The sequence below is a fragment of the Scyliorhinus torazame genome, chromosome 13, assembly GCF_047496885.1.
Source record: "Scyliorhinus torazame isolate Kashiwa2021f chromosome 13, sScyTor2.1, whole genome shotgun sequence".
In the NCBI taxonomy this organism is placed as follows: Eukaryota; Metazoa; Chordata; class Chondrichthyes; order Carcharhiniformes; family Scyliorhinidae; genus Scyliorhinus; species Scyliorhinus torazame.
Window position 1 is genome coordinate 101,904,640 of NC_092719.1, and position 13,649 is coordinate 101,918,288.

The 13,649-nt window shown below is 47.2% G+C and overlaps 1 long non-coding RNA gene across 1 annotated transcript in view; it reads right to left on the reverse strand.

The window, feature by feature from the left end:
• Positions 1–3,188: 3,188 nt before the first annotated feature.
• LOC140387717 (uncharacterized) overlaps positions 3,189–13,649 on the reverse strand; it is a 115,377-nt gene continuing 104,916 nt past the window's right edge. Inside the window, exon 5 of the long non-coding RNA XR_011933972.1 lies at positions 3,189–4,102. This is a non-coding gene — a long non-coding RNA (uncharacterized lncRNA). The remainder of the gene's footprint in view (positions 4,103–13,649) is intronic.

A 13,649-nucleotide genomic window follows, 5' to 3' on the forward strand; every position in this document is an offset into this window, starting at 1 on the left:
GGCTGAATTCCCTCAGGATTTCCATGATTTCATCCAGCCCAGCCACTGGACCCGTGATATATAAGAGCAGGTCATCAGCGTACAACGAAACTCTGTGTTCCACCGCCCCTCTCCCCATACCAGCCCCTTCCAACCCCTAGAAGCTCTCAGAGCAGTTGCCAGCGGCTCTATTGCTTGCGCAAACAGCAGTGGGGAGAGGGGACACCCCTGCCTTGTCCCTCGGTACAGTCTAAAATAGTGAGACGTCATCCTATTCGTCCTTACACTAGCCTCCGGAGCCTGGTACAGCAGCCTGACCCAGTCGATAAAGCCCTCCCCAAACCCAAATTGTCTCAGCACCTCCCATGAATAGTCCCACTCAACCCGGTTGAAAGCCTTCTCGGCATCCATTGCCACAACTACCTCTGCCTCCCTACTCTCCGGGGGCATCATGATCACATTCAGCAGCCTTCTTAGGTTGGCCAGCAATTGCCTGCCCTTGACGAACCCGGTTTCATCTTCCATAACGTCCGGCACACAGTCCTCAATCCTAACAGCCAAGAGCTTGGCCAGTATTTTAGCATCTACATTGAGCAGAGATCGGCCTAGAGGACCCACATGCCTCCGGGTCTTTGTCCCGTTTCAATATCAGGGAGATGGTGGCCTGTGACATCATCAGGGGTAAAACCCCTCTGTCTCTTGCCTCATTAAAAACCCTAACCAGCACCGGCCCCACTATCTGAGAACTTTTTATAAAACTCCACCGGATACCCATGCGGCCCTCAAGCCCCCCCCAACATTTATTTGGTCCTAATCGGGGCCGCCAGCCCGTCTACCAACCCCCTATCCACTTTTGGGAAGGTCAATCCATCCAGAAAGCGCCTCACCCCCTCCTGCCCCGCAGGGGATTCCGAGGTGTAAAACTTCCTGGAGAAGTTCCTGAACACCTTGTTCAGCCCTGCCTGATCTCCTACCAAGTTTCCCCCCCCTCGACTACCTTCCCTATTTCCCTGGCCGCCTCCCTCTTCCTCAGTTGCTGTGCCAGCTTTCTCCCCGTGCGCATAAATCGCACCCCTCGCCTTCCTAAGTTGCTCCACAACCTTACCTGTGGACAACACCCCAAACTCATTCTTCGTCGTTCCCTTAAAAGCTCTACCCTCGGGGTCTCCGCATATCTCTGTAAAATCTCCTTCACCAGTTGGTCAGTTACTGCTCTGTCCGTATGCTCGGATCGAGATCAGCTCCCCTCTCACCACTGCCTTCAGCGCCTCCCAGAGCACCGCAGCTGAGACTTCCCGTGTCATTGACCTGCAGGTAGTTTTGCATACATTTCCTCACCCTCTCACACACCGCCTCGTCCGCCAGCAGACCGACCTCTAGCCTCCATTGAGGGCGCTGAAAACTTTCCTTACAGACCTGCAGATCAACCCAGTGTGGAGCATGGTCCCAAATAGCGATCACCGAATATTCTACGTTTGTCACCCCCGCCAGCAAATCCCTGCTCATGATGAAAAAATATGAACATGTGAATAGAACAAAAACTCCTTCCCCGTTGGCCAACTAGCCCTCCATGAACCCCCTCAATTCTTTTGCCATTGCCTGCACCTTGCATGTTTTTGAACACGACCGGTCTAAGCCGGGGTCAAGGACTGTGTTAAAATCACCTCCCATAATCAGCCTGTGCGAGTCCAGGTCAGGTATCTTCCCCAGCAGTCTCTTAATAAAATTCACATCGTCCCAATTTGGGGCATATACATTGACCAAAACTACCCTCATGCCCTGGAGTCAGTGCCGGAGTGCCTATGCCTTCAAATCTAGTGCTCAAAAAAGTCAGGGAAAAAGGTCCAAAAGTCCGACTGGATCGAGAGCCACCAAATGTGCGACTTACTCCCTCACAGCCGCCACCGGAAATGCCCAGTAGCCACACTCTTATACAGCAACGGCGTAGGACCTTTGACAAGAGCTGGCAGAAAGGAGCAAGGACCTAGCAATGTGTACCTGGGTCCTATATATGTGCCACTGTAAAGCTGAATAAATGTCTCCCTGTGAACTCGACGGACTCCCCTTGTCGTTACCATAGAAAGCATATCTGCTCTCTAGAAAGGTTCAAACTTGGAAAAAACATGGGGCTGGCCAGAACACCTGCTGAAAAGACAAAGCACTTCAGAGCAAATAAACACCCTCTTTAAGAAAACTGTGGTTACAAACACCTGCTCAAAGGAGGAAGCAGTTGTTAATGGATCATGAAGAGCTATAAAAACAAAGCTAATCTCTCATTTGAAATAGCCTGGACCTGTCAATCATGAGGCTAGTAAATGGACAGTGAAATTTACTGTTAACAATACAGTTCGAAGACTTTTGGCTTCTCAGCAAGCCCAGAGGATTGAGAAAGTTAAAGGGGAATGAAATTGAATGTGAAGGGCTCCAAAAACTTCCAACACATTTTAGTGAAACTTTTACCTTCATCTGACAGATATTTCAGTGATGTGCTGCGACAGAAATCAAGGGCAGGATTCTCCATCCCGCCAGACCCATTTTCTGGCACGGCGCGCCCCCACCGACAGTGGGATTCTCCGTCCTGGCAGCTGGCCATTGGGGCTACTCCCACGCCATCCGGAAATCCCTGGGCGAGTGCGCTGCTGGTGAAGCGGAAGAAGCAGCTGAAGGAGAATCCCACCCAAGCTTTCAAGAGGGAAAACACATTCATCTGACAGATCATTGATATTGACATGCTGGGAGACATCAAAGGTTTGACAGAGGAAGGCTTGCCACATGATCCTTATCCCAGAAAAGACCCCAAACACAACCCCTCCTGTTCATCGCCTTGTTGGACCATCCCGTGGCACCCTGGAGGTACATATAGAGTACCCATCTCCCAAGTCCATGGCAGTCTCGGGGATGTGGGCTGGGAGACTCATGACAGGTTTGACATCTTTGAGAATCCCGTTTTGGGCCTCATACCCAATTCAACAGGAATCCTGGCTAGGGCGAATAGCCCCGCATAATCGCCCCCTTTTTATCTGAAAATATTGTATACGCAATTTGTAGATTAGGGGAAAGAATTAGGTTTTAATTTCAGGTTCTGTTTTGTGTTGTGAAATTTAAAGAAAAATTGCCCAGCAATGAGATCCAACATAACTAGACACAACAGAATTATTTATTTCACAGCATACAAAAAAATACTTCAATAAATAAATAATTTTCTCTTAGTAACTTTGGCATCTTCAATCCTGGGGCTGTCCCTCCTTCATTAATTCCGCTGCACCTAGAGGAGGTATTAATGCCTGTTGTTGGTCAACTGCAAATTCCAAAGCTGTAGGGTTGATTGGAAATGTTCTTGTAGAAATGGGAAAAATTAAGCTGAACAAAATTATGAAAGTTTTCTTAGCTTAGATTCGTAGGAGTCAAAGTCTTTAATAATATGACAGATCCTTCAGGAACTTCCTGAACAATCACTGTGCATATACGTTCCAACCCCACGAACGGGGCAACTGAAAAACCTGTATAAACTCTCTGCTCTTTTCATAAGGTGCACTAGTAAGTGAATTAGATCCAGTTGCAAGGTTCCAAAAATTAATTTTCACATCTGACAGTCTCAAAATTGAAATGAATGTTACAGACCATTCTTGTCACCTCAAAAAAATGTACAACCCTTAATACAGTAGGTAGTAAAGGAATGATGGCATTTTGAATCCAACTGTTTAATGAGCTTAGAAGTAATAGGATCACTTCCAGCTACATTTTTGAGCATCTTCTGTAAATACAATTCCACAGCAGCTTCCTGAAATACTTTCCATTAGACTGAATTATAATTCGATTACACAAGCCCTGAACAGAAAATATTCAATCAAACTAGGTTGCAATTTTCACTGCCCAATGATAACAGGCTTCAAATCAGATGACTTAGACACACTGCAAGTTTCAGGGCAAACTGGCAGTGGACTGAATAATTGTGGATATAATGTGCAGTCTTGGGAGTAGATTGGATCTCCTGCATTTACAGGTGATGCGTGCAGCCATTTGTTGCAGACTGTCAAAATTCAGCTTGGTGCATTACAGACTCAGCAACTGCAACTTCTATCATTGGGTGAAGTCTTTTTTTTTCAGCTGATAACATTTGTTTCTGAAACAAAAATAGAAAATTTGAGAGGCACATATCACCCATCGAGAAAACACATGGCAGTTGACAACTGGGGATTCTCCAACCCCCCGCTTGTGGGCTTGATCCGTGGGGACACTCCTTTCTTCCGCGCCGGCGCCTGTAGGGCTCTGCCATGGCCAGCGCAGAGAAGAGAACCCCCCGCGCATGCGGCAAAATGCACCGGCCGGTCTGCGCATGCGCAGAACCACGGCAGCCTCTCTGCGCATGCGTGAGAGCATGCCGTCGCTTCGACGCATGCACGAACTCGCGCCTTCCCTTCGGCGCCGGTTGGTGCGACGCCAGCCCCTCCGCCGTCCACCTAGCCCCTGAAAATACGGAGAATTCCGCACTTTTGGGGGCTGTTGACGCCGGAGTGATTTGCGCCGGTTCGGTTCTCCCGCTGGCCTGGGGACTTAGTCCCCAGATGGGAGAAGCAAAACATATTACAGATGGATAGCAATTAAGAAATAGCCACTGAAAAGAAGAGGATAAAATACTCAAGGGAAAACAGATGTAGAAACTCATTCATACCTGTAAGTCAGGATGAGCAGAGGGAACAAGCATTGCACAAAACACATAATCAATCAGTATTAATTCTCAGGCCCCATTTAGAAATTGCATGAAGCTGCACTGCCTACAGTTGAGTCCAGTGACTGGCGGCGAGCACAAGGCACAAGTGGAGAAAAGGCTAGCAGCTGCATTCCAGAGCACAGGAGAGCGGAAAAGAATATTTCTGGTCCCTTGTGATGCCATAGAAAGATATATTTTAAAAATGTGACTCAACCTTTATGGTGGCAGTTTCAAGGGTTCCTTTAAGGACTGCTGGCTACAGCACATGCAGAACCTGTTACGATAATTAATATCAGTATTACAGATTTCTTTCTAAACTCCGGGATGCATTTCAATGCATATCAGATACAAAGAACAAAAAAAGAAAAGTACAGCACAGGAACAGGCCCTTCAGCCCTCCAAGCCTGCGCTGACCATGCTGCCCATCTAACCTAAAACCTTCTACACTTCTGCAGTCTGTATCCCTCTATTCCCATCCAGGTCATGTATTTGTCAAGACACCCCTTAAACGTCACTATCGTATCTAATTCCACCACCTCCTCCGACAAGTTCCAGGCACTCACCCTCTGTGTCATATCTCCTCTAAACTTTGTCCCTCACATCTTAAACCTATGTCCCCTAGTAACTGACTCTTCCATCCTGGGAAAAAGCTTCTGACTATCCACTCTGTCCATGCCCCTCATAATTTTGTAGACTTCAATCAGGTCGCGCCTCAACCTCTGATGTGCCAGAGAACGAACCAAGTTTATCCAACCTCTCCTCATAGCTAATGCCCTCCATACCAGGCAACAGGCTGGTAAACCTCTTCTGTACCCTCTCCAAAGCCTTCAGATCCTCCTGGTAGTGTGGAGACCAGAATTAAACATGGGACCCATCCCATTAATTTCTTCAATACAATCTTCTTACTTATACTAATTTCCTTCTCCAAATCCCTTGGCTCTCTACATCTGGGAGTATTCCTATATCTTCCATAGACACCACATCAGGGGCTGGATTCTCCGCCGGCAGGATGCTCCGTTTTACCGGCAACCCCGGGGGTTTCCCGACGGTGTGGGGCTGCCCCATAATGGGAAACCCCATTGACCTGTCGGCGTAACGGAGCATCCCGCCGGCGGGGTGAAACGGAAAGGTGGCGCGACGGAAAATCCAGCCCAAGGAGTGGGATTTACCGACCACCTCACTTTGTGCTTGGCAGCCCGCCAGCGGGATCTACCGGCCTCCCCGTTGTCAATGAGATTTTCCGTTGACTGCACCATTCATCACCAGGAAACCTGTGCGCCGGCATGGAACCAGAATTTCCCGCCGGTGTGAACAGCCAGTAAATCCCGCCCAAAGTATTAATTTAGCTTCTCTATCATTTCCCCATCATGAATCTGCCTGACTCTGCCTGTAATGGACCCACATTTATCTTAGCCACTTTTCCTGTTTTTATGCATTTTGCTAGATGGTATTCATATTCTATTCTTCTTTTCTTTGTCAGTTTCTTGGTCTTCCTTTGCTATATCTTAAAATCCTCTCTGTCATACAGGTAGTGCAGGAATCACCTGAGGCTATTGTGCTTTCGGACCACGTTTCCATTTTGGATACTGGTGAGCAAAACGGTTCCTCAGAAAATTGTGGCAAGAGCCCAGTTTGTGGCACCATGGGTGGGTCAGCTGCATGGGCAGGAAAGTGGAAGTGCTGTAGTATGAGGGGATTCCATAGTTAGGGGAGTAAACATGCAATGCTGTGGCCACAGACATGACTCAAAGATGGTATGTTGCCTCCCTGTTGCCAGAGTCAAGGATGTCACAGATCAGCTGCAGGTCATTCTTTTGGGGAAGCACAATCAACACTGGACCAATGACATGGGAAGAAAAGGATGAAGTCTTCAAAGCAGATTTTAGGGAGTTAGGAAGGGAATTTAAAAGCAGGACCTAAAGAGCAGTAATCTCAGGGTTTCTCCCAGTGGCATGTGCCAGGAAACATAAGAATAGGAAGATTGAGCAGTTCAACACCTGGCTGGAGAAATGGCGTAGGAAGGAGGGCTTTTGATTCCTGAGGCACTGAGACTGGTTCTGAGGCAGGTAGGGCCTGTGCAAACAGTCCTGGGACTAATGTCCTTGCAGGGAGGTTTAAGAGCGCTGTTGAGGAGGGTTTAAGCTAGATTGACAGGAGGATGTGAAACTGAGGGGAAATTCAGAGAGGATCGGAGAAAAATTGGCAGTACTTGTTAAATGTGGACTTACAGACGGAGAGAGGATGTTCCAGAGGGGTCAAAGATCGAATTTCTCTTGCTAAAGGTAAGGAATGAAAAAGGTGCAATATCACTGATCAGTATAGGATATAGACCACCCAACTAGTAGTAAGGCAAATAAATTATTGAGATGCAAGAATTATATAATTATTATAATGGGTGATTTAAATGATCCAATTATAGACTGGGATAGTGTTATTACCCGCACAAGATCGATGGGTTGGACCAATTAGTGAATCTCATTTTAGTGTGATCGTCTATGCTGAGGGGCGGGGGCCCCATCAGCAGAGCTAAATTATAAAAGCATAGCCCAAGTGGGAGTTTAGCACAGGGCTAAATCGCTGGCTTTGAAAGCAGACCAAGGCAGCCAGCAGCACGGTTCAATTCCCGTACCAGCCTCCCCGAACAGGCGCCAGAATGTGGTGACTAGGGGCTTTTCACAGTAACTTCATTTGAAGCCTACTTGTGACAATAAGCGATTTTCATTTCATTTCATGCAGAGAAGTCCCGACTGGGATCTGTGTACAACATGTAAATAGTTCACTGTCAAATAAGCCAATAGTTTATTTTAGCCTCTCATGTGCACGCCTCTATGGACTCAATACTGGCGACAAGGATAAAGTGGAACGGCAGTCGGTGCCATTAATGGTTGGAAACCAGGCCAACTCTATTCATACCATTGGGGAAAGGTTTGCACTATTTTCAAAATGCCGCTTTTCGGGAGATTGGATGTATTAATGCAAGCATAGAATATAGGATGCAATATGCCGAACTTGTGCGCTATTTCTTCAGGGCCAAAGCGATAATGGGTGAAGAGTGCCAGACAGTGATACTGTTGACTGCCTGTGGAGCGCCCACCTTCAGCGTAATCAAAGTCTAACATACCCTGTGTCTCCAGACTCGAAGATGTTTGAGGAGTTGGCAATGCTAGTTGCAAGCCATTATGACCCCAAGCTGCCATGCAAGGATACCATTTTAACATGGCTGAATAAACATGGCGAGTGTCTGTAACCTAGTTTTTTGAAGCATCAAAGGAAACTGGCTAAGTTTTGTGAATATGGCCCTGAAATTCTCTGTCTGAAATTCTACGGGACAGATTAGTCAGTGCGGGCAACTGAACGGAAGTTGCTCACTGAGCCGCTGATTGAGTTAAAGAAGGCCGTGGAAAGCGCTCTGTCAAGAGAGAGTGCAGAGAAAGGAGTACAAGAGTTGCAGACAATGGAAGTGATAATGTAGGATGTGCCTCCCCCCCCAGTGTACGTGCTCCAGCAGAGGGCAGCAGAGCGGAGCCGCTGATTGGCTGTTGCGGGGAAAAGTTGCATCAGTGCATTGCGGTCACTGTATCCAGAAGGTGTACCTGAGCAAGACACCCTTCCTGCTCAAGTGAAGGCAAGCATCCAGCAGAGGTCAGCAGAGCGGAGCCGCTGATTGGCTGTTGTGGGGAAAATTTGCATCAGTACATTGCGGTCACTGTATCCAGAAGGTGGTTTGTGGAGGAGCTGTTGTCAAGTGACAATTAAACCCCAAACACTTCTTCAGTGTTTCCCCCCCTACCTCCTACTCTAACCAAAAATAAACAATCACTGTAAGGATCCCAGCCGAATAAAGATCAACAGGGAGACTCGAGGGCAGGTAGAAGTAGAAACAAGTTGAACCGTGATGTCACAGCCAGCAGGTAAGTGATTGGCTGGTGACTGGTAAGTAGTTTTTCTTTTACCTGAGGTGTGTTGATAAGGTAAGGTTTTTCTATTTGGAATTTTTTTTATCGTGTGATTGGTAACAATTTTTCTTTCCTTTTTCATTTATCTATTATTTGCTATTATAGTTGGACTAAGTTAAGCTTAAAAATGGCAGGAGATCTCAGACCCATGTTATGCTCCTCTTGCTCAATGTGGGAGCTCAGGGGCGTGGCTGATGTCCTTGGCTCCTTCACGTGCGGGAAGTGTGTCCAGCTGCAGCTCTTGTTAGACTGCATGACGGCTCTGGAGCTGCGGATAGACTCACTTTGGAGCATCCGCGATGCTGAGGAGGTCGTGGATAGCACGTTTAGCGAATTGGTCACACCACAGATTAGGATTGCTGAGGGAGAAAGGGAATGGGTGACCAAAAGGCAGAGAAAAAGCAGGAAGGAAGTGCAGGTGTCCCCTGCAGTCATCTCTATCCAAAACAGGTATACCGTTTTGGATACTGTTGGGGAAGATGGCTCACCAGGGGAAGGCAGCAGTAGCCAGGTTCATGGCACCGTGGCTGGCTCTGCTGTACAGAGGGGCGGGAAAAAGAGTGCAAGGGCTATAGTCATAGGGGATTTAATTGTAAGGGTTGTAGATAGGCAGTTCTGAGGTCGAAAACGAGACTCCCGAATGGTATGTTGCCTCCCAGGTGCACGGGTCAGGGATGTCTCAGATCAGCTGCAGAACATTCTGAAGGGGGAGGGTGAACAGCCAGTTGTCATGGTGCATATAGGCACCAATGATATAGATAAAAAATGGGATGAGGTCCTACAAGCAGAATTTAGGGAGTTAGGAGCCAAGTTGGACCTCAGAGGTAGTAATCTCAGGATTGCTACCAGTGCCACGTGGTAGTCAGAGTAGAAATGAAAGAATAGGCAGGATGAATGCATGGCTTGAGAGATGGTGCAGGAGGGAGGGGTTCAGATTTTTGGGACATTGGGACCGGTTCTGGGGGAGGTGGGACGACTACAAATTGGATGGTCTACACCTGGGCCGGACTGGAACCAATGTCCTTGGGGGTGCTTTTGCTAACGCTGTTGGGGAGGGTTTAAACTTATGTGGCAGGGGGATGGGAACCAAATGAGGAGGTTAGTGGACAGTAAGGAGGTAGTAACTAAAGCCTGTAAGGAACTAGATCATGAAGTCAGCGTGACTAAGGGGAAGAATAGGCAGGGAGCAGATGATGAACGCAAAGGGACTGGTGGTCTGAGGTGCATTTGTTTTAATGCAAGAAGTGTAGTAGGTAAGGCAGATGAACTTAGGGCTTGGATTAGTACCTGGGAGTATGATATTATTGCTATTACTGAGACTTTGTTGAGGGAAGAGCATGATTGGCAACTAAATATCCCAGGATATCGATGCTTCAGGCATGATAGAGAGGTAAAAGGGGTGGAGGAGTTGCATTACTGGTCAGAGAGGATATCACAGCTGTGCTGAAGGAGGGCACTATGGAGGACTCGAGCAGTGAGGCGATATGTGCAGAGCTCAGAAACAGGAAGGCTGCGGTAACAATGTTGGGGCTGTACTACAGACCTCCCAACAGCGAGAGTGAGAAAGAGGTACAAATATGTAAACAGATTATGGCAAGATGGAGCAGCAACAGGGTGGTGGTGATAGGAGATTTTAATTTTCCCAACATTGACTGGGATACACTTAGTGTCAGAGGTCTAGATGGAGCAGAATTTGTAAGGAGCATCCAGGAGGGTTTTCTAGAGCAGTATGTAAATAGTCCAACTCGGGAAGGGGCCATACTGGACCTGGTGTTGGGGAATGAGTCCGGCCAGGTGGTTGAAGTTTCAGTCGGGGATTACTTTGGGAATAGTGATCACAATTCCGTAAGTTTTAGAATACTCATGGACAAAGACGAGAGTGGTCCTAAAGCAAGAGTGCTAAATTGGGGGAAGGCCAGCTATTAAAATTTCGGCAGGAGCTGGGAAATGTGGATTGGGAGCAGTGTTTGAAGGTAAATCCACATTTGATATGTGGGAGGCTTTTAAAGAGAGGTTGATTAGAGTGCAGGACAGACATTTCCCTGTGAAAATGAGGGATAGAAATGGCAAGATTGGGGAACCATGGATGACAGGTGAAATTGTGGCTAGCTAAGAAGAAAAAGGAAGCATACATAAGGTCTAGGCGACTGAAGATAGACAAAGCTTTGGAAGAATATCGGGAATGTAGGACCAATCTGAAACGAGGAATCAAGAGGGCTAAAAGGGGTCATGAAATATCTTTAGCAAATAGGGTTAAGGAAAATCCCAAAGCGTTTTATTCATATATAAGGAGCAAGAGGGTAACTAGAGAAAGGGTTGTCCCACTCAAGTACAAAGGAGGAAAGTTATGCGTGGAGTCAGAGAAAATGGGTGAGATTCTTAATAAGTACTTTGCATCAGTATTCACCGAGAGAGGGACATGACGGATGTGGAGGTTAGGGATAGATGTTTGATTACTCTCGGTCAAGTCGGCATAAGGAGGGAGGATGTGTTGGGTATTCTAAAAGTCATTAAGGTGGACATGTCCCCATGTCCGGGTGGGATCTATCCCAGGTTACTGAGGGAAGTGAGAGAGGAAGTAGCTGGGGCCTTAACAGATATCTTTGCAGCATCCTTGAACACGGGTGAAGTATCGGAGGACTGGAGAATTAATGTTGTCCCCTTGTTTAAGAGGGGTAGCAGAGATAATCCAGGTAATTATAGAACGGTGAGCCTGATGTCAGTGGTAGGGAAGCTGCTGGAGAAGATACTGAGGGATAGGATCTATTCCCATTTGGAAGAAAATGGGCTTATCAGTGATGGGCAACATGGTTTTGCGCAGGGAAGGTCATGTCTTACCAACTTAATAGAATTCCTTGAGGAAGTGACAAAGTTGATTGATGAGGGAAGGGCTGCAGATGTCATATACTTGGACTTCAGTAAGGCATTTGATAAGGTTCCCCATGGTCGGCTGATGGAGAAAGTGAAGTCTCATGGGGTCCCGGGTGTACAAGCTAGATACAAAGAACAAAGAAAACTACAGCACAGGAACAGGCCCTTCGGCCCTCCCAGCCTGCGCCGATCCAAATCCTTTATCTAAACCTGTCAACTATTTTCCAAGGATCTACTTCCCTCTGTTCCCCACCCATTCATATATCTGTCTAGATGCATCTTGAATGATGCTATTGTGCCCGCCTCTACCACCTCCGCTGGCAAAGCATTCCAGGCACCCACCACCTCTGCGTAAAAAACTTTCCATGCACATTTCCCTTAAACTTTCACCCTCTCACCTTGAAATCGTGACCCCTTGTAATTGACACCCCCACTCTTGGAAAAAGCTTGTTGCTATCCACCCTGTCTATACCTCTCATGATTTTCTAGACCTCAATCAGGTCGCCCCTCAACCTCCATCTTTCCAACGAAAACAATCCTAATCTACTCAACCTTTCTTCATAGCTAGCACCCTCCATACCAGGCAACATCCTGGTGAACCTCCTCTGCACCCTCTCTAAAGCATCCACATCCTTCTGGTAATGTGGCGCACAGAACTGCACGCAGTATTCCAAATGTGGCCTAACCAAAGTCCTATACAACTGTAACATGACCTGCCGACTCTTGTACTCAATACCCCGTTCCGATGAAGGCAAGCATGCTGTATGCCTTCTTGGCCACTCTATCGACCTGCGTTGCCACCTTCAGGGTACAATGGACCAGAACTCCCAGATCTCTCTGTACATCAATTTTCCCCAGGACTCTTCCATTGACCGTATAGTTCGCTCTTGAATTAGATCTTCCAAAATGCATCACCTCGCCTTTGCCTAGATTGAACTCTGCCATTTCTCTGCCCAACTCTCCAATCTATTTATATTTTGCTGTATTCTCTGACAGTCCTCCTCGCTATCTGCAACTCTACCAATCTTAGTATCATCTGCAAACTTGCTAATCAGGCCACCTATACCTTCGTCCAGGTCATTTATGTATATCACAAACAACAGTCGTCCGAGCACGGATCCCTGTGGAACACCACTAGTCACCTTTCTCCATTTTGAAACACTCCCTTCCACCATTACTCTCTGTCTCCTGTTGCCCAGCCAATTCTTTATCCATCTAGCTAGTACATCCTGAACCCCATACGACTTCACTTTTTCCATCAACCTGCCATGGGAAACTTTATCAAACGCCTTACTGAAGTCCATGTATATGACATCTACAGCCCTTCCCTCATCAATTAATGTTGTCACTTCCTCAAAGAATTCTATTAGGTTTGTAAGACATGACCTTCCCTGCACAAAACCATGCTGCCTATCACTGAAAAGTCTATTTTCTTCCAAATGTGAATAGATCCTATCCCTCAGTATCTTCTCCAACAGTTTGCCTACCACTGACGTCAAGCTCACAGGTCTATAATTCGCTGGATTATCCCTGCTACCCTTCTTAAACAAAGGGACAACATTAGCAATTCCCCAGTCCTCCGAGACCTCACCCGTGTTCAAGGATGCTGCAAAGATATCTGTTTAAGGCCCCAGCTATTTCTTCCCTCAGTAACCTGGGATAGATGGAGCAGCATGGTAGCATTGTGGATAGCAGAATTGCTTCACAGCTCCAGGGTCCCAGGTTCGATTCCGGCTTGGGTCACTGTCTGTGCGGAGTCTGCACATCCTCCCGTCTGTGCGTGGGTTTCCTCCGGGCGCTCCGGTTTCCTCCCACAGTCCAAAGATGTGTAGGTTAGGTGGATTGGCCATGATAAATTGCCCTTAGTGTTCAAAATTGCCCTTAGTGTTGGGTGGGGTTACTGGGTTATGGGGATAGGGTGGAGGTGTTGATCTTGGGTAAGGTGCTCTTTCCAAGAGCCGGTGCAGACTCGATGGGCCGAAAGGCCTCCTTCTGCACTATAAATTCTATGAAAAGATCCCATCCGGACCTGGGGACTTGTCCACCTTAATGCCTTTTAGAATACCCAAAACTTCCCCCTTCCTTATGCCAACTTGACCTAGAGTATTTAAACACCCATCCTTAGCCTCAAA